The 26810-nt window shown below is 46.6% G+C and overlaps 1 long non-coding RNA gene across 1 annotated transcript in view; it reads left to right on the top strand.

Moving 5' to 3' along the window:
* LOC148715071 (uncharacterized) overlaps positions 1 to 25950 on the top strand; it is a 39314-nt gene extending 13364 nt beyond the window's left edge. The window contains exon 2 of the long non-coding RNA XR_015982685.1: positions 25634 to 25950. This is a non-coding gene — a long non-coding RNA (uncharacterized LOC148715071). The remainder of the gene's footprint in view (positions 1 to 25633) is intronic.
* Positions 25951 to 26810: the final 860 nt, after the last annotated feature.

The raw sequence follows: 26810 nt of genomic DNA, 5'->3' as shown, positions 1-26810 counted from the left end.
TTCTTTTTCTTTTAACTCTCGGTAGCGTCTTGCTGACTCCTGGCTCCCGAAATTCTTCCGGCGCTAGGCCAGGCATCCGAGGGTTAGGCCTCAGGAAACTCTTCCGGCGCTAAGCCAGGCATCCGAGGGTTGGGCCTCGGGAAATTCTTCCGGCGCTAAGCCAGGCATCCGAGGGTTAGGCCTCGGAAAATTCTTCCGGCGCTAAGCCAGGCATCCGAGGGTTAGGCCCCAGGAAACTCTTCCGGCGCTAAGCCAGGCATCCGAGGGTTAGGCCTCAGGAAATTCTTCCGGCGCTAAGCCAGGCATCCGAGGGTTAGGCCTCAGGAAACTCTTCCGGCGCTAAGCCAGGCATCCGAGGGTTGGGCCTCAAGAAATTCTTCCGGCGCTAAGCCAGGCATCCGAGGGTTAGGCCTCGGAAAATTCTTCCGGCGCTAAGCCAGGCATCCGAGGGTTAGGCCTCAGGAAATTCTTCCGGCGCCAAGCCAGGCATCCGAGGGTTAGGCCTCAGGAAATTCTTCCGGCGCTAAGCCAGGCATCCGAGGGTTAGGCCTCCGGAAATTCTTCCGGCGCTAAGCCAGGCATCCGAGGGTTAGGCCTCAGGAAATTCTTCCGGCGCCAAGCCAGGCATCCGAGGGTTAGGCCTCAGGAAATTCCACTCGTTGGTCGACCAAGGCTGGCGCATGCCGAGGCAACTGGTCGGGGCTTCAGGCTAGTCTGCTCCCGGGATGGTCATCGGGTTAGCCTGGCATCCGAGGGCCGAGCCTCGGGACCTTCCACTCGTTGGTCGGCCAAGGCTGGCGCAAGCCGAGGCGACCGGTCGGGGCTTCCGGCTAGTCTGCTCCCGGGATGATCATCGGGTTAGCCAGGCATCCGAGGGCCGTCAAGCCTCAGGAAATTCCGCTCGTTGGTCGGCCAAGGCTGGCGCAAGCCGAGGCGACCGGTCGGGGCTTCAGGCTAGTCTGCTCCCGGGATGATCGTCGGGTTAGCCTGGCATCCGAGGGTTGTCAAGCCTCAGGAAATTCCGCTCGTTGGTCGGCCAAGGCTGGCGCAAACCGAGGCGACCGGTCGGGGCTTCAGGCTAGTCTGCTCCCGGGATGATCGTCGGGTTAGCCTGGCATCCGAGGGTTGTCAAGCCTCAGGAAATTCCACTCGTTGGTCGGCCAAGGCTGGCGCGAGCCGAGGCGACCGGTCGGGGCTTCAGGCTAGTCTGCTCCCGGGATGATCATCGGGTTAGCCTGGCATCCGAGGGTTGTCAAGCCTCAGGAAATTCCGCTCGTTGGTCGGCCAAGGCTGGCGCAAGCCGAGGCGACCGGTCGGGGCTTCAGGCTAGTCTGCTCCCGGGATGATCGTCGGGTTAGCCTGGCATCCGAGGGTTGTCAAGCCTCAGGAAATTCCACTCGTTGGTCGGCCAAGGCTGGCGCGAGCCGAGGCGACCGGTCGGGGCTTCAGGCTAGTCTGCTCCCGGGATGATCATCGGGTTAGCCTGGCATCCGAGGGCCGAGCCTCGGGACATTCCGCTCGTTGGTCGGCCAAGGCTGGCGCAAGCCGAGGCGACCGGTCGGGGCTTCCGGCTAGTCTGCTCCCGGGATGATCATCGGGCTAGCCAGGCATCCGAGGGCCGAGCCTCGGGACATTCCACTCGTTGGTCGGCCAAGGCTGGCGCAAGCCGAGGCGACCGGTCGGGGCTTCCGGCTAGTCTGCTCCCGGGATGATCATCGGGCTAGCCAGGCATCCGAGGGCCGAGCCTCGGGAAATTCCGCTCGCTGGTCGTGCGCTTGTCGCTCGCTGCCCGACGGGGTTTCTCCGTGGCCAGCCGCGATCATGTTTCTCCTTTTCTCTAAGCGTTGCCTGGGGGAACACGAGAAGGGCATTAAACGCTAATTAATGCGTTACCTGGGAAATCGGATCGCCAGCTGCTGCTTGCGAGGAGTGTTAGTTGAGCGGCCGCGATACGCGGGTTCTTCGAGGAGGATACGGCCTGGGCGCGAGCGAAGATATGTGGACCTAGGGGTACATGACACCCGGATTGTCCTGCGCAAAGAATGCGGTTTAAGGAGAATGACGCTTAGGAAATCGCGGGGAGATACGCCTCGGGAGCCGGAACGGCTCCGGTTTCAATGCGCCTGCATTTATTGGAGCCACCCGCATCGGAACGACCAGGGGGCCGCAGTTTGGCTATAAATACAGGTGTAGGTACGATGGAGTTTGCCAAGCCGGAGCTGTTCAGGTTGCCATGGATCGCGGACCTCCTCCTTGGCATATGACTGAGAGACTCCTGTTGAAGGAAAGGGGAGACGCTCCCCTTGCGACTTCAGCCAACTAGCCGTTTCATCTGGGATCAACAAGGAGGGTCTTCCCGGCGGAACTCCGCTCTAGGCGTTTCATCCGGGATCACATCTCCCCTCCTTGAAGTTCAGCCTCCCGATCGAGCTCTGCACCAGACGCTCAGTCCGGGACCGCGCCTCCATATGCTCTTCCCCCTCGTATTCCTTCTCTTTCCTACCACTGGGGAGGATGGGAATATCCTTTGGAGGCGGCGTTCCCCTGGGGGCAGCGGGAGCTTCTTCTGCGGCGGCTCCTCGTCTTTTTGGTGAGGTGCTGGATGGCGCCTCCGGTTAGAAGCACCCACTTCCGGTGGGATTGCAGCTGCTTTGGGTTGAGGGTTTGGGATCCTCGGTCCTCAGCTCCACGGATTCTCCACCTCTTCTTTGCTTTCTTTACTCCCTAATTCCCCTCTGGGAATTCCTTGTAATCACACGAGCACGCCATTGTAACCAGAAATTATTGAAATGAAAAGTGTTGCACCTTTTCAAATTGTCTTTCTGGCCTTGTTGTTCTACTGGTAATACATCCGCAGGTTAGCGGAATTCCAGCCCCTTGGAATTTCTCGGCCATCTAGGGCTTCCAACTGGTAGGAGCCAGGTCGGTTTACCCAACGAACTTTATACGGGCCTTCCCAATTCGGCGCTAGCTTCCCACCTTCCGTAGGTTGAGATGCCTTAGCTCGCCTCAGCACCAGATCTCCAATTCTGAAAAGCTTCGGTCGGACTTTGGAGTTGTAATATCGGGCCACCCTCCGCTGATACATTGCCATCCGAACCTGCGCCATTTCCCTTGCTTCTTCCAAGAGATCCAGGTTCCCTCGGAGTTGCTCCGAGTTGGCCTCGGGTCGATGTGCGGCTACCCGAGGTGAGGGAAGTCCGAGCTCTACGGGGACAACGGCTTCCGTGCCATAGGTTAGGCTGAAAGGCGTCTCCCCGGTAGGAGTCCGATGCGTGGTCCGATACGCCCAAAGGACATTCTCGAGTTCCTCGACCCAAGCTTGCCCCGTCCGTCCGATCCGCGCTTTGATACCTTGGAGGATTGTCCGATTTGTGACCTCGGCCTCGCCGTTGGTTTGGGGATGCGACACGGACGTGAACCGATGTTCGATCCCGAACTCCTCGCAGAAGTCTCGGAAATGCTTGTTATCAAACTGTCGACCGTTATCCGAGATGAGGACCCGAGGTACCCCAAATCGGACAATGATGTTCTTCTTTACGAACTTCCGGACTTGCGCCTCCGTGATGGTGGCCAGTGGCTCTGCCTCCACCCACTTGGTGAAGTAGTCGATGGCGACAATCAAAAATTTCCTCTGGGCCGAAGCGATGGGGAATGGTCCGAGGATATCCATTCCCCACTGTGCAAAGGGCCAGGGGGCGGTGATTGGCGCCAAGGGAACAGAGGGGACTCTCTGGATGTTGGCGTGGCGCTGGCAGGCGTCGCATTTCCGTACGTGATCCTTTGAGTCTTCCAATAAGGTCGGCCAATAGTAGCCTTGCCTCATGATCTTATGTGCCAGGGACCTAGCCCCCAGGTGCGATCCGCAGATGCCTTCGTGGACTTCGCTGAGGGCGTAAGCCGCTTCCGAAGGGCGGAGGCACCTTAAGAGGGGGGCGGTGAACGAGGTCCGATACAGCCTCCCTTCGTAGAGTACGTAGTGGGCGGACTTCATAACAAGTCGCCGAGCTTGATCTTCATCTTCGGGGAGGATCCCTTCGGCGAGGTAAGCTACAAGCGGGTCCATCCAAGATGGTTCCGGATCAATTGCCATTACCGCTTCAGCCTCGCCGATGCTCGGGGCATCTAGGGTCTCCAGGTATATCGCCCTTGACAAGTTGTGTGCCTCAGCGCCCACCAAGCGGGACAACCTGTCGGCCCTAGCATTTTCGCTCCTTGGGACCTGCTGAATGTCAATACTGCCGAGGTCGGGAATGAGTGCTTGCACCTTCCGGACGTAGCTCTGCATGGTCGGGCTCCGTGCCTCGAACTCCCCTCGAACCTGCCCGACCACCAGCTGGGAGTCGGTGAAGACCTTCAGACGCCGGATGCCGAGCTCCTTGGCGAGTTTGAGTCCCGTGACTAGGGCCTCGTACTCCGCCTCATTGTTGGTCACTGGAAATCCGAACCTCAAGGCATACTCGGCTATCACTCCATCGGGATTGGTAAGGACCAGCCCAGCCCCTCCACCTTCAGGGTTCGACGACCCGTCAATGTGGAGCGTCCAGATCGGGAGATCGAGGCTGGGTGTTTCCGGCGGCCTAGGTTCCGTCTCCTGCACAGTGCACTCAGCGAGAAAGTCCGCGAGCACCTGGGCCTTGATGGCGGGCCGGGGCTGGTAGCGGATGTCGAACTCACCAAGTTCTACTGCCCACTTCACCAGCCGTCCCGCATTCTCAGGATTGCTGAGGATCTGCCGCAGTGGTTGATCGGTCAAAAGGGTGACAGAATGAGCCTGGAAATAGGGGCGAAGCCTCCTGGTCGCAGTCAGCAGCGCGAAGGCGATCTTTTCAGCCTTCGTGTACCGCGTCTCGGCATCCCGGAGGACTCGGCTGGTGTAGTACACGGGCTTCTGAAGTTTTGCCTCTTCCCGAACCAGTACTGCGCTGACTGCGGTTGGGGAGACCGCCAGGTAAAGGTAGAGCATCTCCCCCTCTTGCGGCTTGGACAGCAGGGGAGGAGACGCCATGTACTCCTTGAGCTGGTCGAACGCCACTTGACATTCAGCCGTCCAGAGGAAGTCTTTCGGGCGCTTCAACACCTTGAAGAACGGTTGGCAGCGTTCGGCCGATTTTGCCACAAATCGTCCGAGCGCGGCGACCCTCCCAGCGAGCTCCTGAACCTCCTTCACTTTGGTCGGAGGGGACATATCTTGGATGGCCTTGATTTTGTCCGGGTTGGCCTCGATCCCCCGCTGGTTGACAATGAAGCCGAGGAACCTCCCGGCCGAAGCACCAAAGGCGCACTTCGCTGGGTTTAGCTTCATACGAAACTTCCGCAAGGTGGCGAAGGTCTCCTCCAGATCCGCAATGTGCTGATCCGCATGGCGGCTCTTTACCAGCATATCGTCCACGTACACCTCCATGTTCCGGCCGATCTGCTCCTTGAAGATTTTATTGACGAGGCGCTGGTAAGTAGCGCCAGCGTTCTTCAGACCGAAGGGCATTACCTTGTAACAGTACAGCCCCCTGTCTGTTATGAAGGCCGTTTTCTCCTCGTCCTGTGGAGCCATCATTATTTGGTTGTAGCCGGAGAAGGCGTCCATGAAAGACAGCAGCTGATATCCGGAAGTCGCGTCGACCAGTTGGTCTATTCGCGGGAGCGGAAAGCTATCCTTGGGGCACGCCTTGTTCAGGTCGGTGTAGTCGACGCACATCCTCCACTTCCCGCTCGCCTTCCGGACAAGTACGACGTTTGCCAGCCACTCGGGGTAGCTCACTTCCCTTATGAAACCTGCCTCCAAGAGTTTGTCTACCTCCTGGTCGACCACCCGGATCCGATCCGGGGCACAGTGTCTCTTCTTTTGCTTTACTGGTCGGTGGGTCGGGTCGACGTTGAGGGCGTGAGAAATGACCTCCGGGTCGATCCCAGGTACATCGGCCGCCGACCAGGCAAACACATCAGCATTGGCTCGGAGGAATTCCACTAACCGGAGCCGAGCTTCCAAGTCGAGGTTGGCTCCGACCCGGACCGTGCGGTCCGGGCGGCCTTCTTCGAGGGGAACTTCGATTACGCCCTCGGCCGTCTCCCCGTGCCGCAAGGCCACTTCGTCTCTGGCGTCAAGGGACTCGACGCTTAGGGCCTCCATGGGCTTCTTCCCTTTGAGAGTTGCTAGGAAACACTGCCGTGCGGTTGGTTGGTCACCTCGGACCTCTCCAATCCCGGCCGCCGTGGGGAACCGCATGAGCAAATGGTAGGTAGAAACCACCGCGCGAAGGGCGTTCAGTCCGGGTCGTCCGAGGATAGCGTTGTAGGCCGAGGGGACACGGACGACCAAGAACCCGAGTCGCACCGTGGCTTCTGCGGGTGCAACGCCCGCAGTCACAGGCAGCTCAATGACACCTTCGGCCGAGATAGCGTCTCCAGTGAATCCTATGAGGGGGGTGGATGTTTTGTGCAACAATTGTCGGGACAAGCTCATCTTTTGGAAGGCCTCATAATACAAAATATCAGCTGAGCTTCCACTATCCACAAGAACACGCCTTACATCATAGTTCGCCATAGTGAGAGAGATTACCATGGCGTCATCGTGGGGAGTCTGAACCCCCTTTACATCTTCATCACAAAAAGTGATTACATTTCCGACCCGCTGCCTCTTCGCGACGGCCACTCCTGATGCTTCCGCCGAGCCCCCTGCGTTCCTCACGGGCCGAGAGCAGCCCCCAGTGATGGTGTGGATCACTCCCGCAACGGGTCGATTCTGCTCCCGAGGCTCCTAAGGGGCCGGGTCGGCCGGACGCGGGTCTGCCGGGGGACGTCGGTCGTTTACATATCGACCGAGACGCCCTCGGCGAATGAGAGCCTCGATCTCGTCCCGAAGCTGGAAGCAGTCTTCGGTATCGTGGCCGTGGTCTCGGTGGTACTCACAGTACGCCCGAGAAGGCCTCCTCCCAGGGATCTTCTTCATCTGCCTCGGGACCGGGAGGTCCTCCCGCCCCTTGACCTCCATGAGGATCTGGGCCCGGGGGGCCAGGAGTGGGGTATACCGGTTGAAGCGTCAGTGCGGAGAACGAGGGCGTGTGGCGCCGTGGTTCCTTACTGGTGACGGGCTTCTGCGCCGGCGTTGAGGCGTCGGGCTCCTCCTCTGGGGTGCCTCTTTTCGCCTTTTCTTCCCGGGCTTTAGAGGGGCCTCGGCGGCCTCCTTGTTCCGGTGGGAGGCTGCCTCCTCGGCGTCTGCATACTGGTTTGCCCAAGATAACAGCTCCGGGAAGCTCCGCGGCAGGCGTTTGTCCAGGGAGAAGGTGAGTCTGCCCTTCCGGAAGCCACGCTTCAGGGCTGAGAGAGCCACTTCCTGGCTCAGGTTCCGGACCTCCAGTGTAGCCTTGTTGAAGCGGGTGAGATAATCCCGCAGGCTTTCTCCCTCGTTTTGCCGGACATCAAAGAGGGAGTCGGAGACCAGTCGCCGCCTGCTACTGACGGCGAAATGGCTGATGAAGAAGCGGGTGAACTGGTCGAAGGACTGGATGGAGTTAGCCTCCAGGCCGGCGAACCATGCCCTTGCCGGGCCACGGAGGGTCGCCGGGAAGGCCTTGCAGAGGAGCGGATCCGATGCTCCATGGAGGAGCATAAGAGTCCTGAAACTCTCCACGTGGTCCCGCGGGTCCGCCGCCCCGTCGTAGGGTTCGATCGCCGGCATTTTGAACCCCGGCGGGTTCGGGGTCCGCAGGATCCTCGAGGCAAGCGCCGGCTGGGAGGAGATCTCCAAGTCAGCGAAGGGATCTTTGGAGTGACCCTTCAGGACCTGGAGTTGTCTGTGGAGATCGTCCACCCGCCGGTCCAGGGAGCGCGACCGGTGGGTGGGGGACAAGGAGCGGCGCGAGGGGGACCGACTGGAGTGCGGGCCCCTCGAGGACTGGGGTGTCTGAGAACGCGCCCAGGTCCGCCTCTCGTACCCCGCACAGCTCCGATGAGAAGGTCCTGGCAGAATGGACCGCACTCGAGAATCCTCCTCGCGCCGGCGCTCCTCTCCATGGGAGAGGAAGGAGCGCGGGTTGTGAGGAAGAGGCGAGTGCTCGGGGGGCAGCGGCTCCTGAGCCCGTTGCGGCACCCGAGAGATCACGCCCTGCAGATTCTGCACTGCCTCCGCGAGGGTGCGAACCTGCTGGGCTAGCTGGTCGAACTGGGCAGCTTCGACCGTCTGAATGGGAGAAGGGGCGGTGGAGTGCTGCTGAGAGTGCGTTGGGGACGCAGCAGCCTCCCGGCCGGAGGCGCGAGAGGCTCCGCGACCGGAAGCATTGGAAGCTCCACGACCACCTCGCCGTGCCATTACGATCGTTCTAAGATTCGGGCCCTTCCTCTAGCGCCAACTGTTGCTGGTGGTCCAAACCGTGAACGATTGGCACTGCGGTGTGAACGGGGTTCCGTCTGAGTTGTCTTGGTTGGTGTTGGTTGCGCTCCACCTTCCGCCAAGAAACCTGCAAACAAGCCTTGCACCACCACCAGGGTGGTGGTGGCCCTCCGACGGTCAAGTCAGAGGAGATTGGAGGAGGAGGAGAGGTGATAATCGCAAGTAAGAGAGTGCTCTGGGAGATATTGCTCACCTCCCCCCTTTCTCCCCCCAGCCGCATATATACCTGGCTGGGGGGTCTCTCAGGGGGGTTCGTTACCGTGGGGCACGATGGTGTGGCCACTGACATGGCCGTTACAGGGCGTCGTGGAGCAGCACCGGGTACGGCCACGTCAGGGCATAGTGGGGCTCCGCTTTGTACGGCTGATGCAGGAGATCGTGGAGCAGCATCGGATACAGCCGTTGCAGGGAGTAGTGGAGCAGGAGGCCGCGGCGTGCCTCTGGGGAATAGCCTGTCGTTATCAAGAGATCTCCGACTCGGGGTCGGAGCGCTGGATCAAGGGGCAGCCGACTCGGGGTCGGGCTGCGGAGCCGAGGATATCCGACTCGGGGTCGGATTGCTGGATCAAAGGGCAGCCGACTCGGGGTCGGGCTGCGGGGCCGAGGATGTCCGACTCGGGGTCGGATTGCTGGATCAAAGGGCAGCCGACTCGGGGTCGGGCTGCGGAGCCGAGGATGTCCGACTCGGGGTCGGATTGCTGGATCAAAGGGCAGCCGACTCGGGGTCGGGCTGCGGAGCCGAGGATGTCCGACTCGGGGTCGGATTGCTGGATCAAAGGGCAGCCGACTCGGGGTCGGGCTGCGGGGCCGAGGATGTCCGACTCGGGGTCGGATTGCTGGATCAAAGGGCAGCCGACTCGGGGTCGGGCTGCGGGGCCGAGGATGTCCGACTCGGGGTCGGATTGCTGGATCAAAGGGCAGCCGTAGTCTTCCTGGGCGCGCGTGCCGGTCACGTGGGGCATGGCGGCTTATTTCCCCCGTAACAATACTATTAAAAGAATGATTAGCTCTGGTTTATTGCCTAATGTTTCATTAAATGAAAAGGAAAGGTGCCAAATTTGTGTTCAATCTAAACAACCTAGAAAACCATTTAAAATAGTAAATAGAAATTCAACTTTATTAGAATTAATACATTCAGATGTATGTGATCTAAATGGAACTTTGACTAAAGGGGGTAGAAGGTATTTCATTACCTTCATAGATGATTATTCTAAGTATTGTCAAGTTTATTTAATGAAATCTAAAGATGAAGCATTTGAGATGTTTAAGACTTATAAATCTTTAGTAGAAAATCAACTTGACAAGAGAATAAAGATTCTCAGGTCAGACAGAGGAGGAGAATACACCTCTAATGACTTGAATGAATTCTGTAGAGTTAATGGAATTCTACATGAAGTTACACCTTCCTATTCACCTCAGTCTAATGGAGTGGCTGAAAGGAAAAATAGGACTCTGCAAGATATGGTAAGATCTTTGCTTGCCAACTCAGGTTTACCTGAGGTTTGGTGGGAGGAAGCAATGCTTACTGCATGTTTCCTGCTTAATAGGATTCCATTTAAAGGTTCTAATGAATCTCCTTATGAACTTTGGAAAGGAAGAAAACCTAACCTAAACTTTGTAAAAGTTTGGGGTTGTTTGGCTAAGGTTAATATTCCTTTAATCAAGAAAAGAAAATTAGGACCTAATACTTTTGATGCTGTGTTTCTTGGTTATTCTCTTAATAGTGTTACTTATAGGTTCTTAGTCATTAGTTCTGATATTAATGGCATAGATAAGAATACTATAATTGAATCTAAAGATGCTTCTTTCTTTGAAAACATTTTTCCATTTAAGGATAAAATAGAAAAGCATATAATAGATAGATCTAATGATGCATCTTGTAGTTCGCCATCTAATTCTCTAATTATTCCTAATAATGAAAATGAAAATGAACTTAATGATATTAATGAACTTGGTAAAGGGAAAAGAATTAGGAAAAAGAAAGATTTTAGATCTGATTTCTATACTTTTATGGTTGAAGATGATCCTAAAACTTATAAAGATGCTATGAACTCATTAGATTCTATGTTTTGGAAGGAAGCTATTAATAGTGAAATGAATTCACTTATGACTAATAAAACATGGTTTTTAACTGACTTACCACCTGGTAGTAAGGCTATAGGTTGTAAATGGATATTTAAGAAGAAATTAAGACCTGATGGTTCTATTGAAAAATACAAAGCAAGATTAGTTGCTAAGGTTTTTTCTCAGAAAGAGGGTATTGACTACTTTGATACATATTCTCCTGTAACTAGGATAACCACAATTCGTACTTTAATTGCACTGGCTTCAATCCATAATTTGATAATTCATTAAATGGATGTCAAGACTGCCTTCCTTCATGGTGATTTAGAGGAAGAGATCTGTATGGATCGGCCAGAGGGATATGTGGCTCAAGGACAGGAAAGAAAAGTTTGTAGGTTAGTCAAATTTCTCTATAGTTTAAAACAAGCTCCTAAGCAATGGCATAGGAAATTTGATAAAATAATTGTTTCTTATGGCTTTAAAGCAAATGAATCAGATAAGTGCTTATATTCAAAGTTAGAAAATGATTCATGTATTATCTTGTGTTTATATGTTGATGATATTTTAATTTTTGGTACTGATATGAATATGATGACTGATATCAAAACTTTCTTGTCTAATAATTTTGATATGAAAGATTTAGGTCAGGCAGAGGTAATTCTTGGTAACAGGATTACCAGAATACCTGATGGTATAATCTTTGATCAATCACAATATATTGAGAAAATATTGAAGAAATTTGATAAGTACAACTGTAAACCAGTGAGTACACCTTATGAGCATGGTTTGAACTTGAAGTGCAATAAAAATGATCCAGTGGCCCAAGAGAAATATGCTCAAATTATGGGGACACTGATGTATGTTGCAAATACAAGTAGACCTGACATTTCTTATGCTATAGGAAAGCTTAGTAGGTTTAATAGTTGCCCTAGTCTTAGTCACTGGGAAGCACTGGATAGAGTACTTAGATACTTGAGAGGTACAATGTATTATGGTTTACATTACTCAAGATTTCCCACTGTACTTGAAGGATACAGTGATGCTAGTTGGATCACTGATTCAGTGAATCGAAAAGAAACTAGTGGATACATATTCATGTTGGGTGGTGCAGCTGTTGCTTGGAGATCATCCAAACAAACTGTGATCACAAGATCCACTATGGAGGCTGAGATTGTAGCCTTAGATTCTGCAAGTCAAGAAGCAGAATGGTTTAAAAATCTTATGTCTGAAATACCTATTATGGAAAAGCCTATATCTGCTATCTCTTTGTTATGTGATAATGAAGCTGCAATTAATACTTGTAGAAATACTGAGTATAACAAGAGAAACAGAAGACACATTAGTGTGAGACATAAGACTATTAGATACCTAATTAAAAAATGGTATCATAACTTTGGAATTTGTTGGATCTAAAGATAACCTAGCAGATCCTTTAACTAAAGGACTGGCTAGAAGCAAAGTCATAGAAACATCAAAGGGGATGGGACTGAAACCCATAAGGAATCATTGACAATGGCAACCCAACCTATTCTGACTGGAGATCCCAAGATGAAAGGTTCAACGGGAAAAACAAGTTGTTTAATGATTAGTTAGCACTATTATAAAATGACTTTATGCCATTTGGTCTCTTCTTGTGATGTGAGTGCTAAATACAGCAGAGGTATACGGAAGAGTTTAAAACTCTGAATGAGTCCGAGTCTATGGCAAGGTGCTGTGCTGCGAGCACCCTTGGAGGACTCACCTATGTGAGTGTGACTGTGTGGCCGCAGTCTATGGGGATAAGGGTTTAACCCCTAGAGCACTCATGAAACTGAGATATTGGTGCATAAGGCCAGAAAAAGCACCACCTATGATGAACCCAGTATTTGCATTTGTCATGGGTGAAGTATATAGAAATATGAACCAAAGGATTTGGTTCAAAGCTTTTTAGCTATCACTATACCTTTCAGATGAAAATATACTTTCACTAGGTAAAGGTTCAAAGCCGCAAGCTACCTTTATTGAAGTCGTGACATAAACAAGCCCGGTTTGACTATTTTCTGATTTTATAAAGTTTTGAAAACATTTTAATCATGTGGGGGAATGTTAGTTTTTTTTTGGTTAAATAAATGATTAAAAGTTTTCATACTTAAAATATATATATTATACATATATGTTAACAAGGGAGTATGGCTTGGTGGTTGGTGCGTTGTTTGGGTGGGGATGAGATAACAGGTTCGATTCCCCATTCCCTCCTTTTTATTTCTATTACGTAAAGCTCGGTTCTCTTGTGCTCGCTGGGCCTGTGCTTGTCCGAGCCGAGGTTCTCTGTGCCTGTGCTTGTCCGACCCGAGGTTCTTTGCGGCCGAGCTGTGCCTGTGCTTGTCCGAGCCGAGGTTCTTTGCGCATGTGCTTGTGCTCGCTGGGCCCTGTCCCTGCTCGTCCGAGGCTCTTTGCACCTGTGCCTGTGCTCGCTCGGCCCTTGTCACGCCCCGAGCTCGAGGCGCGGCAGACGCCGCACGCCCGCACGGCGGGCCGCACGGGCGCGCAAGGCAGCAGATCATATCAAAGCAGATACAGCTTTTCAAAGATAACATAATTATTTAAATTATTCAAAAGCGGTCTTACAAAATTTCAAATAACATATGCTTACGTAAGTCAAATACTTTAATTAATCTAACTAAAGGACCAATAACTGAAGGAATCGTCGGAAAATCTAACGCACTCCTCAATCCCGTGAGATCAAGCCTCTGGATCTGAAAAATGAAGAAAATAGAATAATGAGCTACACTAGCCCAGTAAACAACAAAATACCCCAAAATGGGGTCAGAGCATATCAGATCAAAATACAGGATAATGTCTGGAATAAATCATAAATAACATCGTTTTGTTATTTTCAAAACTTATTATCATTTTTCCAAAAACTCTGATACCAGAATCTCAACATAATAGGCTACGGCCACGTAACCCAGTGGCATGGGTTGCACAGAGTGCCAGAAACCACTATTGTTAGTCACCGGTGGAAACGGTGTCCAGAAACCACTATTCTAATCACCGGTGGCACGGTGTCGAAACCGGTTCCTCATAGATTACAAGTCGACAGGTCCAACGTATAATCCCCATTGGCGGGGCCAGAACAGAACAGAACAGATCATAGCCATGCTGAGAATACATATATATAAAAACAGATTTCATAAATTTTCCAGTCATAGTTTACGGATTTCAGAGCATAATTTTCAAATGAAATTTAACATGCCAGACCCATTTTACTAAATACAAAACATATTTCAGAATTTAATCTATTTATCAAATAATTTGAAAATCACACTTGAAGTATTAAGTTACTTACCTCTTCTCGCTTAACCCCTACTTCAGATAGGCGGATCAGGTTCACCTGTTTAAATTTAATTAATTCCTTGTTAATTTCAGAGTTAAGCAAAATTCAGAAATAATACTACTGGGTACGGCCCAACAGGTCCTAAAGTTGGCCCATAATGGGCATGGCCCGATAGGGCCCACATCGGACACGGCCCAATGGGCCCGCATAGACTCGGTCCAATAGGGCCCCCAAGGTTGGCCTCTCATTCATTTATAAGATTCATTTCAGGGACCAATATCTAATTACAGAGTACTGTTCCGTAATAAAACTTGGATAAAAGGACCATAGAATTATATTTGAGGACCTTTATATAATAAATCTTTCTTTTAGGGATCGAACATAAATTTCAGAAGAACCTTTTGTGAAATAACATACTGTCAAGGGCTTAACTGCAAAATTCTATTTATTGGCCAAATAGGTTCGGGTTTCGGGTCTGAATTGGGTTTCGGGTTTCGGGTCTGAACTGGGTTTCGGGTTTCGAGTCTGAACTGGGTTTCGGATTTCGGATTTCGGATTCAGATTTGGTTTAAAGCTGGGCCCAAGTTGGGCCCACCGTGAACTGGGCCCAAGTTGGGCCCACCGTGAACTGGGCCCAAGTTGGGCCCACCGTGAACTGGGCCCAATCTTGGCCCAGTTCGGCCCATAACGGGCCTTCTTCCTTCCCAGTCTCCCCACGGACAGGAAGATGGGAAAATAGGGGAGGAAGGGGGGGCCGGCCTAGGTGGCCGGACAGTGGCCCGGCCGGCGGCTCGCGGGGGACACGGCCGTTGGTAGGGCGGTCGTGGCCGGCGGCAGAGTGCCACGGCAGCTCGGCCGTGGAGGGAGGATCCGAGGATGACCTCGGTTTGGGGCTTGAACAGAAAAAAAACATGAAATACAGGGCAAGAGAAGGCTTACCGGCGGTCGACGGAGGCGACGGGAGGAAGATCTCGGCCGAGGCTGTTCGATCCGGCGGTCAAGCGACGGTGGCGTTCGAAACCGAGAGAATGGATCTCGGAACAGGGGATGACCGCGAGGGGGATCCGGACGGCGCTCGGTCGGGAAGAGGACGCCGGTCACTCGGGGGGCAAGAACAAAGGAAGAAGAGGGAGGAGAGGGAGAGGAGACGGAGGAGAGGGAGGAGGAAAGGGGGGTTTTATAACCCCATTTCAACAGCTCTCCGCCGCGAAAATCGCGGCGGTGGGGCGAAATCAACGGCCGCTCGTGCGGCCGTGGGGTGGCCGCGGAATGACCGCGGGGCTGCCGCGTAACGCCCACGGCGCCCCGCCCTCGCTGCGCCCGAAGAAGCCGGAGGGGATCGCGTCTGCGATCCCCTGCTCTGGCTCCTTCCAAAAAAAAAAAAGAAAAACGGGGTTGAAGTCGGCTGGGGCTGCCGACTTCAGCCCGTATCTCACATTCTCTCCCCCTTAAAAAAAATTTCGTCCTCGAAATTTAAGAGATCTAGGCCTTTCAGATGCTCAGCCCATTGAGTAATATAAATCCAAGATCTCATTCTCCTCGATCAAAATCAGTGTGATAGATAGCTTTGGATCAACTATCAAAAATTCATAAAACTCGCAAGATTAACACTAGATAAGTGATTGACTAAAATCTCATATTGAAATTATCATCTTGATGCATGTTCACTCGAGATTGGATCAGGATCGATTCACAACAGGATTGATTAAAATTAGTTGTGTTTGGGATAGAACTTGAAATGAAATAGATCTCATACACTTATCATGGTAGTGTGCTGATCCCTCAAAGGATAATGACCATCCTTAGAGTCAAATCATTATATAGCTAAGAATGTAATTCACAAAATGAACATGTACTGATGATCATTAGATAGCAACAGTCTATCTCAAAAATAATTTGCATCAAATCACAAGAGCAGGTCTGAGAAGGCAAGGTATTGATACCATGATTCAAAATGCCACAAAGCTTTTAACTTAAACTTATAAATCATAAGATGAGAGCAGATAATGCATGGTTTATTCAGATACTTAACAAATTAGACCATATTTGGTCAACAATCAACTAACCCGAGTCATGATACGCTCAATTATTATTATTATTATTTTCTTAGCATACCCAAAAATAGCAAATTCTATCCAAGAGATAACATAATCATATCATGATTGACCTGAGAATCAATAGTATACACCTTCCCTTATTAACAAAATCTTTCATTATTGAACAACATAGTCTTTCATAATAACATGTTACCAAAACATAGTCAATATTTTTGACCAGTTTAAATTGACTCAATCCATCATACTTTCGTTGCGCAACTCTGATCAATATTCTCCAAAATTTCTTAATGATCCTAGATCATCAACATTTTTATTTTTTTTATAATATCCAAGCAAAATTTTATCCTTGCTTTCCAAGTACACTAGGTCATTATTAACCCTTGAGATAGTTGTCGTATTTGTACCATCATATAATCAAGTAATCATATTCTAGATCCAAATTTGAACTAAGCCAATTCTAGTTTCCCTTGACAATTCCATTATACAAGTTGATATTTATTCCAAGCTTCGATTAAAAGATTCTAGATTAACTTACTCAGGAGCTTACTCAATCATCCTGAATCTTTTCTTTTAGGCTAAACTCATTTGGGCCTCTCATGAAATCCCACTTGCATTTCTCATATGGTGATACAAAATCCACAATCAACTTATGGCCTTGATTTATAAATTTTTAACTCACAAGAATCTAATAATATGGTTCAAAGATTTACAAGAAATTCCACCAAGATATAAGCTCTATGATTTTACATTGAGATCAACTCCTCAAATAAGTAAAATATTTTTATTTGCAGTACTGCAAACATTTCGGGATCTTGTAAATCTACTAGACTTAGAGAATCTACTAATAACACAATGATATCCATATTGATCAAAAGTATTATACTTTCCAACAATCTTTTTTTTATTATTTTTAACAAGGAAAAGCATCAAGAACTTTTCCAAATCAAACAAGTCCTATTTTCGACCAACCCAAAAACATTTTAATCCACCAATATTCTCAAGATTTACTAATTGACTTTCCATCAAAATATCAATCTTAATTGTTTCAAGTCTCCAGTAGAGCCAAATAAGAACTCTTAAGTCTCATCCCCAAGAATATTTTCCTTCTATATACGAGCTCCATGCATGATCCACATACAGATTTTAATGAATATTTTCTAGTCCAAGCTTTAAACATCTTTTTATAGATGAATCTTAAATTGCTACCAAAATAATTAACTTCAACTAGAAGCAATATCCACAGTGCCTGATATCAAGTTAAACTTCCAAAATAATTACATTGCACGATAATATCTCATGATTAATATTCCTTCACTTAATTTAGTCAAAATCTAATTAATCATTGAAATACAAATTGCTCTACCAAGAAAACTCTCAGAATTACTTATTCACACTTTGGTTACAGCCATAATTAGGTTGCATTTTAGCATTTCAAAATTCTGATAAAATAACTCAAATTTATCAATAACAAAAGCAAATAAATATCTTCGTCTAATGGCTTAATGTCTACCCATCTCTCAAACTTTTCGATGAATCCTAAAGATCCTAAAACTTAAGCTCCATCTGACTATTTCAAACACAATCCCTAGGAATCTGAAACCTGAGCTCTGATACCACCAAATCTGTCACGCCCCGAGCCCGAGGCGCGGCAGATGCCGCACGCCCGCACGGCGGGCCGTACGGGCGCGCAAGGCAGCAGATCATATCAAAGCAGATACAGCTTTTCAAAGATAACATAATTATTTAAATTGTTCAAAAGCGGTCTTACAAAATTTCAAATAACATATGCTTACGTAAGTCAAATACTTTAATTAATCTAACTAAAGGACCAATAACTGAAGGAATCGTCGGAAAATCTAACGCACTCCTCAATTCCGTGAGATCAAGCCTCTGGATCTAAAAAATGGAGAAAATAGAATAATGAGCTACACTAGCCCAGTAAACAACAAAATACCCCAAAGTGGGGTCAGAGCATATCAGATCAAAATACAGGATAATGTCTGGAATAAATCATAAATAACATCGTTTTGTTATTTTCAAAACTTATTATCATTTTTCCAAAAACTCTGATACCAGAATCTCAACATAATAGGCTACGGCCACGTAACCCAGTGGCATGGGTTGCATAGAGTGCCAGAAACCACTATTGTTAGTCACCGGTGGAAACGGTGTCCAGAAACCACTATTCTAATCACCGGTGGCACGGTGTCGAAACCGGTTCCTCACAGATTACAAGTCGATAGGTCCAACGTATAATCCCCATTGGCGGGGCTAGAACAGAACAGAACAGATCATAGCCATGCTGAGAATACATATATATAAAAACAGATTTCATAAATTTTCCAGTCATAGTTTACGGATTTCAGAGCATAATTTTCAAATGAAATTTAACATGCCAGACCCATTTTACTAAATACAAAACATATTTCAGAATTTAATCTATTTATCAAATAATTTGAAAATCACACTTGAAGTATTAAGTTACTTACCTCTTCTCGTTTAACCCCTACTTCAGATAGGCGGATCAGGTTCACCTGTTTAAATTTAATTAATTCCTTGTTAATTTCAGAGTTAAGCAAAATTCAGAAATAATACTACTGGGTACGGCCCAACAGGTCCTAGAGTTGGCCCATAATGGGCATGGCCCGATAGGGCCCACATCGGACACGGCCCAATGGGCCCGCATAGACTCGGTCCAATAGGGCCCCCAAGGTTGGCCTCTAATTCATTTATAAGATTCATTTCAGGGACCAATATCTAATTACAGAGTACTGTTCCGTAATAAAACTTGGATAAAAGGACCATAGAATTATATTTGAGGACCTTTATATAATAAATCTTTCTTTTAGGGATCGAACATAAATTTCAGAAGAACCTTTTGTGAAATAACATACTGTCAAGGGCTTAACTGCAAAATTCTATTTATTGGCCAAATAGGTTCGGGTTTCGGGTCTGAATTGGGTTTCGGGTTTCGGGTCTGAACTGGGTTTCGGGTTTCGAGTCTGAACTGGGTTTCGGGTTTCGGATTTCGGATTCAGATTTGGTTTAAAGCTGGGCCCAAGTTGGGCCCACCGTGAACTGGGCCCAATCTTGGCCCAGTTCGGCCTATAACGGGCCTTCTTCCTTCCCAATCTCCCCACGGACAGGGGAGATGGGAAAATAGGGGAGGAAGGGGGGCCGGCCTAGGTGGCCGGACAGTGGCCCGGCCGGCGGCTCGCGGGGCACACGGCCATCGGTAGGGCGGTCGTGGCCGGCGGCAGAGTGCCACGGCAGGCCGTGGAGGGAGGATCCGAGGATGACCTCGGTTTGGGGCTTGAACAGAAAAAAAAACATGAAATACAGGGCAAGAGAAGGCTTACCGGCGGTCGACGGAGGCGACGGGAGGAAGATCTCGGCCGATGCTGTTCGATCCGGCGGTCAAGCGACGGTGGCGTTCGAAACCGAGAGAATGGATCTCGGAACAGGGGATGGCCGCGAGGGGGATCCGGACGGCGCTCGGTCGGGAAGAGGACGCCGGTCACTCGGGAGGCAAGAACAAAGGAAGAAGAGGGAGGAGAGGGAGGAGAGGGAGAGGAGGAGACGGAGGAGGAAAGGGGGGTTTTATAACCCCATTTCAACAGCTCTCCGCCGCGAAAATCGCGGCGGTGGGGCGAAATCAACGGCCGCTCGTGCGGCCGTGGGGTGGCCGCGGAATGACCGCAGGGCTGCTTCGTAACGCCCGCGGCGCCCCGCCCTCGCTGCGCCCGAAGAAGCCGGAGGGGATCGCGTCTGCGATCCCCTGCTCTGGCTCCTTCCAAAAAAAAAGGAAAACGGGGCTGAAGTCGGCTGGGGCTGCCGACTTCAGCCCGTATCTCACAGCCCTGCTCGTCCGAGGTTCTTTGCGCATGTGCTCGTCCGACCTACCTTCTCATCCGAAGCGCGAAGAGCCGAGGTTGTATTTCATTCGTGCTCCTCCAAGAGGAGTCGAGGCCGAGGTCGGATAGGTGTAATGAGCCCAAGGAGCCGAGGTCGGACAACAGGTACGATGAGCCAAGAGGTACGTGAGTCGTGCTTGGCACCCATAGCACGAGGAGCCACGTCGCTTCCTCGTTAGCACCTCTTCGCAACCGACCTCGCATCCGCTGGCCCTACTCCCATTGTTTTTTCAAACTTTCTTACCGGTTTCGACCGTTGGATCGGTTTTGGGTCGCGTCTGTCCCGAAGAAGTCTATAAATAGACCTCTTCAGATTAGACAGGATATATAATTTGAAAACAGAGAACTTCTATTCTCCCTGTTTGCTATTTTTCTTTCAATCAACGGGCTTGCTGCATACTGATTCTGGGTTCGAAGGCTTCTTTGATCCGTGCAAATCATTGAGGCAGAAGGAACAGTGCGAGAGGCTGTTGTATCTCAAGAGTAGAACGCCATCTAAGCCTAGTGCACTGTAAGGCGGCGAAATCTACTTCAAGGAAAGTGACCAACATACCACGCCTCTGCATCTCGGGTTCCATTTTTCCACCTTTTCTATTTATTTTCTCTAAGCCTATTTCTGCCTATTATTTGTTGAAGTAGAGTATTATAGATTTAAAATTTTCTGGGACAGTATATTCCCAACAGGTATTAAATAGGGACCGAGAACTTTCCTTCTAGTGCTCTTGCGGAATGACAAAAGAGCATTCCTGGCATGTGTTAACAGAGAATAGAAGTTCTTTCAGGTGGCATCTCCCATATCACCTTCTGATCCTGGTATTCCTTCTAAGCCACCTCGTTGATATCACCTTCCCTTGTACCTATTAGTAGGTGGTATCTCCCATACCTGTTTCTTCCTCTTGGTAATCCACCTCCCTTTGCCTATATCTGTCGAAGCATTACATAAGAGGATTATTTGGTTAGAATGAAAAAACTTTTGACATGGTTTCGAAGCATAGATATAAATATCGATTGAAAACTTTCCTTTTGATGTTCTTAGGAAACAAAAAACCGTTCCTTGAACATGTTACCTAAGAATAGAAGTTATTAGTAAGTGGCATCTCCTGCTAACATGGAAAGATATATAAAAATGTAAGGGTTGTTACCTACCTCGTTCATATAACCTTCCCTCCTTAGCAAGGAGTATCTCCCATATGTGTTTCTGCATCATGCTAATCCACCTCCCTTTGCGTCTTATTTATCAAGGCATTATCATAGAGGATTAGTTGGTTAGATTAGAGAGTTTTTGACAAGGTTTCAACTTTCAAATGATAGTAATTAAATAGGGATTTGAAACTTCCATTCTAATACCCTTGGGGAACAAAAATCCCTAGCATGTGCTAACTAAGAAAAAAGTTGTTGCTGGTGGGATATCCTACTTACATGCCAATATAGAAAAATGTAGAGGTTAGAAGAATGAGGGAATGTTATAAGAATAACAAAATGGTCTTTTTGCTTTTTTGCTTGTTATAGATGGGTGGATGGTGATAAGCTTAAGAGTTGGGAAACAAATTTCCACTCTAATAGAGGTTTAAACCAAATTGAGAAACCGATACAAAGCATGTTTTGTCCTCCTAAGGGTTTTCTAGACCAATATGCGGAACCATATCCCACTAGGTTTTTGACATGTTACTCAACTAATTTTTATCTATTTTTAAATTAAGGCAATTTAAGGAACTTGGTCTTTCCTTTACACTTTGTGGTTGGTATGGATTAGGGGAAGGCTAAGAATGAGATGACAATCTTTTTTTCCTTTTTTACCATGTTATTGGAGTGGAAGAAGGTGACTGAGAGGAAGTAATGGTCTCTTCCCTTCCCCTTTTGCATGTTAAATTGGAGGCAGAAGGGTGATAAGAATGAGAGGATCTTTTATTTACAATTATTATCTAACAGTTGTTAGGTTTTATTCAAGGATTTAAGGCACAATGGAACAAAAAGGTAATGTTGGTTTGTATGATTGCTATAGGATTTGCCAGGACCTGAGACAACGGTTCCCTTGAACTAGGTTGTCTTGACTGTGCTACTTACATCCTGACATTCAAGATGCATCAAGACAGTCAAGATGGACCTCGACGTGATTTTTTGTTTTCTTTTTCTTCTCATTACTACTTGTTTTGCCCGTTACCATATCATTTTAAAGCAAATCGGGACGAGGCATGGTTCATTATAATGTCCCATAGGAATGTTCAGCAAAAAAAAATGTTCTCACTTTACTTTCAATTAGGAAAATAATCTTTTTAACATGGCTGTAGAAATTGGCGGAATAGGATGGTACCACTGGTACCATATTGTTTCAACCAGAAAAAAGACACCCCTCGGCTTGCCGAAACCTTAGCTGGTCAGGTCGGGTTGGTGCAATTGGTACTGATCTCTATAGACATGCTGATAGGACACATGGATCACATGTCTCAATTGAAACATGTCGGTACTAGCCGGTTTGACTAGTTCGCAAACGTGTCCCATAGGGCACAACTTTTTTTAAAGAATTCGTTGGGGGGGTCGAGGGGCCTTGCATGATGTCCTTCCCCCCTTTTACACATCCTGTTAGATGTTCTACCTATCTTTTTGACTAAATTGTGAGAAAAAGAGAAGAGAGAGAATGAGAGAAAGAGGAAGCTGATGGGGACATCAGATCTAATATCACATACTGAAAACACAATTAAAACACTAAAATACAAAGCAATATTATCCCAATACCTTTATTATCCATAGAAACCAAATAAAACCCAAAAGGCAAAAAAATTAAAGAAGCTGTTTTTTGGTTATTTTGGTACAATACTGGTATGTAGCTCCATCTTGTGTATCATTACAAGACGGATTGATACCATACTGTTTGCAGAAAGCTAGTACCACCCTCGATACCGGTATTTAAAACCTTACTTTTTATAATTCTTTCTTTAATCAATGTTCAATAAAATGCTTCTTTTGGATTCTATTTTCAAGAAACAATATTGTCAAAACTGGCAAATTTTAAGTTGAGCCACTTTTCTCTGAAGACTTAAAATAGTATGTTGCAGTTGCAAGTACAATGAATACCAAGTAAAATGACATATATAAAAGTAGGAAAAGTGGGAATAACTCCTAACTTTTGATACCTTGCTCCGACAATGTCTCTATTCTTAAGATGCCCTTGTTAAATGGGGAAAAAAAAACTTTTTATGTACTTGTTCCAAGACTACGTGAGGACACCGACATCAACTTCAGCTATGATCTTGAACCTCAGGACTGTTTCCAAATTCATGCACATTTTAACTAGTGCCAGGTATCATGTTTTTCTATAATACATGATAAAAGTGGCCCTATAAATCCAAGAAATAAGGACGATGCTTGTATATGTTAATATCACGTTGCAATAGTGTTATTAACATGACACGTTATCAAAGTGACAATTGATCAAAATAAGCAACTAAATCTAACAAATGTATACTGATAGGAAGTGATCAAGAGACTAGTAGTGTTAGATTGGCAAAGGAACATATACCAATGAGAATGTCATTGCGTCAATCCTTGTCACCTTAATCCAATCAATTCTGCACCAATTTTAACCCAAAGGCTTCAGTGAATGTTGCACCTTCGGAACCTTGGAACCGCACCAAGGGGTTGCAATAGGGTCACTCCCAAAGCAAATAGCACATTCAATGTGCACATAAAGCAATCCTAAATCTATTGCTCATTTTGTTTGAGTACAAGTCCTGCTTATAGATTCTAGGGATCCTTTATGAACTCTCGAGTATTGACTCATGAGAGACATTTGGAGTAATTAAGAATTTTGGAATAAACAAAATGTTCATGTAAATTAAGACTCCGAGGACATACTGGGTACTGACAGGATGAGAGTCAAATGCTACATATGGCCTGGATAAGTTTCAACCTACTCTTGAATGGACTCAAATTAGACCATCAATTAAACACTAAATATTCTGGTTTCTTAGATCCCAAGACGACTTATAGAAGTGTAACTTAAGTTAATTTGGACTCTTGAAGTGGAAATGTGGACTAGTGGTATGGGGTTCGATTCTGATCAAGGTTTAAAGTATTGGTGCTGGTGGGTGTGCTAGTTACCAGATGAAACAGCAATAATGTGCCAGTCCGTGTTGTACTGCAATGAAAAGAAGCCCTTTGTAATTAAAAATTTATAAATAAAGAGTTAAATAGCTTTTTCCTGCCTGCCTTTGGTTCTGGTACTGGCTTGCTGTGGTACATGCTGGCGAGGACAGGCAACACTTGAAACCTTGATTCTAGTTACAACTTGTTCTAATTTCTGACTTGCATGAAACAACTAGTCAGATGTGGCTCATGATCAATTGGGTCCTTGCCATTGTATCTTGCTTTAGTCCACATGGAAGTTTTCTCACATTGTGTGAGTATCCCTTAGTTCATGGTAGTGGTTCCAACTTCCAAGGTGGGTTTGGTCTACTGTCTATGCATTATGGTATTAATGGTTACTGTTACAAGGGTCATTTAGTGTATGTCACATAACCTATTTTAATTTATTTTTCTGTTCATTTATTTGCAAGAACCTAATTTTTCACTACTACTCACTTTATCAACACTAGGTGGTTTAATTCCCATTTTGCTCGTCATTTTGTATATATATATGTTTCATGCACCAGCTGGTTTTTATAGGCACTATTATTCTATCCAACTTATACAAACATGTATGCTTGGCACTACTTATTTATTTATCTTTTTATTTGTATCTGTCATATGAAATGAATCTCTTTAATCCAGGTTGTAGGCGCTTTTTACTTTATTATGGACGTTATCTATGAATTATAGGCAGTGCTTTCTCTTCGTAGCAGCTGTTTGCTTTGTGATTATCTGTTTATAATGGATGGCACATGTCCACTTTAAATGCTTTGAATTCGTGATGCATTTCCCACACACAACACAGTACCTATTTACTTATTTCTTTATTATTGATAGTATGTGTTGAATATTTTTATTCCTGGTTATAATTATTTATTATTTTATTATGGTATTATCTATATATTTCAGAGAGTCACTGTCTTTTCTCTGTACTGTTTTCCTTGGAATTATCTGTTTTTTAATGGATTAGACATGTGTATTTGTAACCTTTTTTTAGTTTCCTAAACTTTGTGAGACTTTCCCAAATTTTTTGATGCCTTTAAATGTAAGAATGGCATGAAGTATACGTAACTGATAGTAATAAAAAGAAGACATGTTCTGAATTTAACTTCTCATTGAGTATGGCAGGAACACAGAAACAACTCTCGTGCTGGTCAATGGACCACATATGTTAACCAAAATGGCGAGCATAAATAATTTAGTTTGAGGTGAACAACTGCTAATTATTTTCTAAGGTAACTAACTTGTCTGGTTCGTAAAAGAAATAGTGATGGAGCACAGTTATTTAGATTTGTGAGTTTCATTTTAGTATCCAATCAGCATACTGGAAGAATAGGTTGACACCTATCAATTTTGAGGGTCGATTTTTAGAATTGTTTAATCTGACAGGTGTCTACATTAATCAGTATAGTATATCAAATTGATTACAAGATAAGATGAATGGCCACTGAAATCATCTAGAGTCAGAGGATGACATGGTTTCAACTAAAGTTGACTTGTGTTCCTGATTGATGTGTTGGTGATTAGGTGGTTCCAATTTATTATGTTAGAGATTTCTCTGCCCTTCTCTAGCTACCTTATTTTCGAACTCATTCTGAAAGTTGCTCCATGTACAACAATATAACCAGTGAGCATCTCAAGTAATAATATGCTTTTTGACCAAGGAATTAAGGCATTAAATTATTGGAATTTGTTGTTCAAGTTCATTTCCTGCATTTCATTTTGGTGTTTAGTGTTCATTTAAGTGACAATTCCTTGATTAAGGATGCAGTCACAAAGAGAGATTATGACCGAAAGCATGAAGCAGGACAAAGTTCAACCGAGTGACGTGGAGTAAGACTGAGATAAAAGAGATCAGATTCTGAGAACAATTGCGTATCTATCTTCGGTCAGAAATAGCAAGTCCCGGGCATTATTGCCGTGAGGTAATGCTTGAGACAAGAAATGCTCATTGTATTTGTAAGAGAGGTGTTAATTTGTCTATTATCATGTGCTATGGGGTATAATTGGCACCAATATAGAACCATGCTGCTTTTTGTCAGTTTGTTTTCTGGAAAATTTCCTTCTTAAATAGCTACTGTTCCTTCCTAAGATGTCAAGTTTTTACAGGCTTTTATATGTGACTTCTTGAATGGGATGTTGTTATCTTTTATTTATTTTGGATGATATAATCATATGATGAGTGCTAGTGATGCGAACTATAACCAGGCATGTAGTGGGGAGCAGTTAGTTTGTTTTAAAGGGGTTGCAATGTCCTTGTAGCAATGCTCTCTTATTTGTGAGATAAAACAGCCGTATCTTGGTGTCGTACATAGGCTAGCCTCTGTTTATGGTTTTATGTGTCTCTTGCTGAACACTTGTGTGCAATGGGCATCGGGCGGGATTTGAGCAGTGGAGTTCTTGATCTGTCCCTCGAGGAATTTTCTTTCTTCTTGATATACCAATGGATTTTTTTTCTAATTTCCATCTTTTACATATCGTTAGGGTAATATGAGAGCAAATGTTACAGATGACTGGGCTATCCCTTTTCTTTTTTTAAAAAAAATGTAATTATAGTTCATTTGTATTTTTATCTGAGTATCGATTATATTGGTATTAATGCTTTATCACACTGCCTTAAACCTAGCCAAAATTAACACTATCCAGTGTAAACTCTTATTTCTATCAAAAAAAATCCCAATTCCCTTTCCAAATTGGGCTAAAAGATATCAAGAGGTTCCAAACAATCATCAATGATATACAAGTGCAAGTCAAACAATTTTCCACTTAGAAAATGATCAAACAATTTTCTACCGTGAAAATGAGCTTGCATGCTTTTTTCCTCCTATTTCATTGAAAATTGGGCAATGCCCCATCAATTCAAATGTGATCAAAATAATCAGAATGAAACAAAAATACGTGCATAAAGAAAGGTTCAAAGGAAAGTGTCTCAAGGACAGGAAGGGGGC

Source organism: Phoenix dactylifera, chromosome 1 (assembly GCF_051530095.1).
Source record: "Phoenix dactylifera cultivar Ajwa chromosome 1, Ajwa_hap1_PhDact_Kaust_v1.1, whole genome shotgun sequence".
Classification (NCBI taxonomy): domain Eukaryota; kingdom Viridiplantae; phylum Streptophyta; class Magnoliopsida; order Arecales; family Arecaceae; genus Phoenix; species Phoenix dactylifera.
This window is presented reverse-complemented; position numbering and strand designations above follow the sequence as displayed.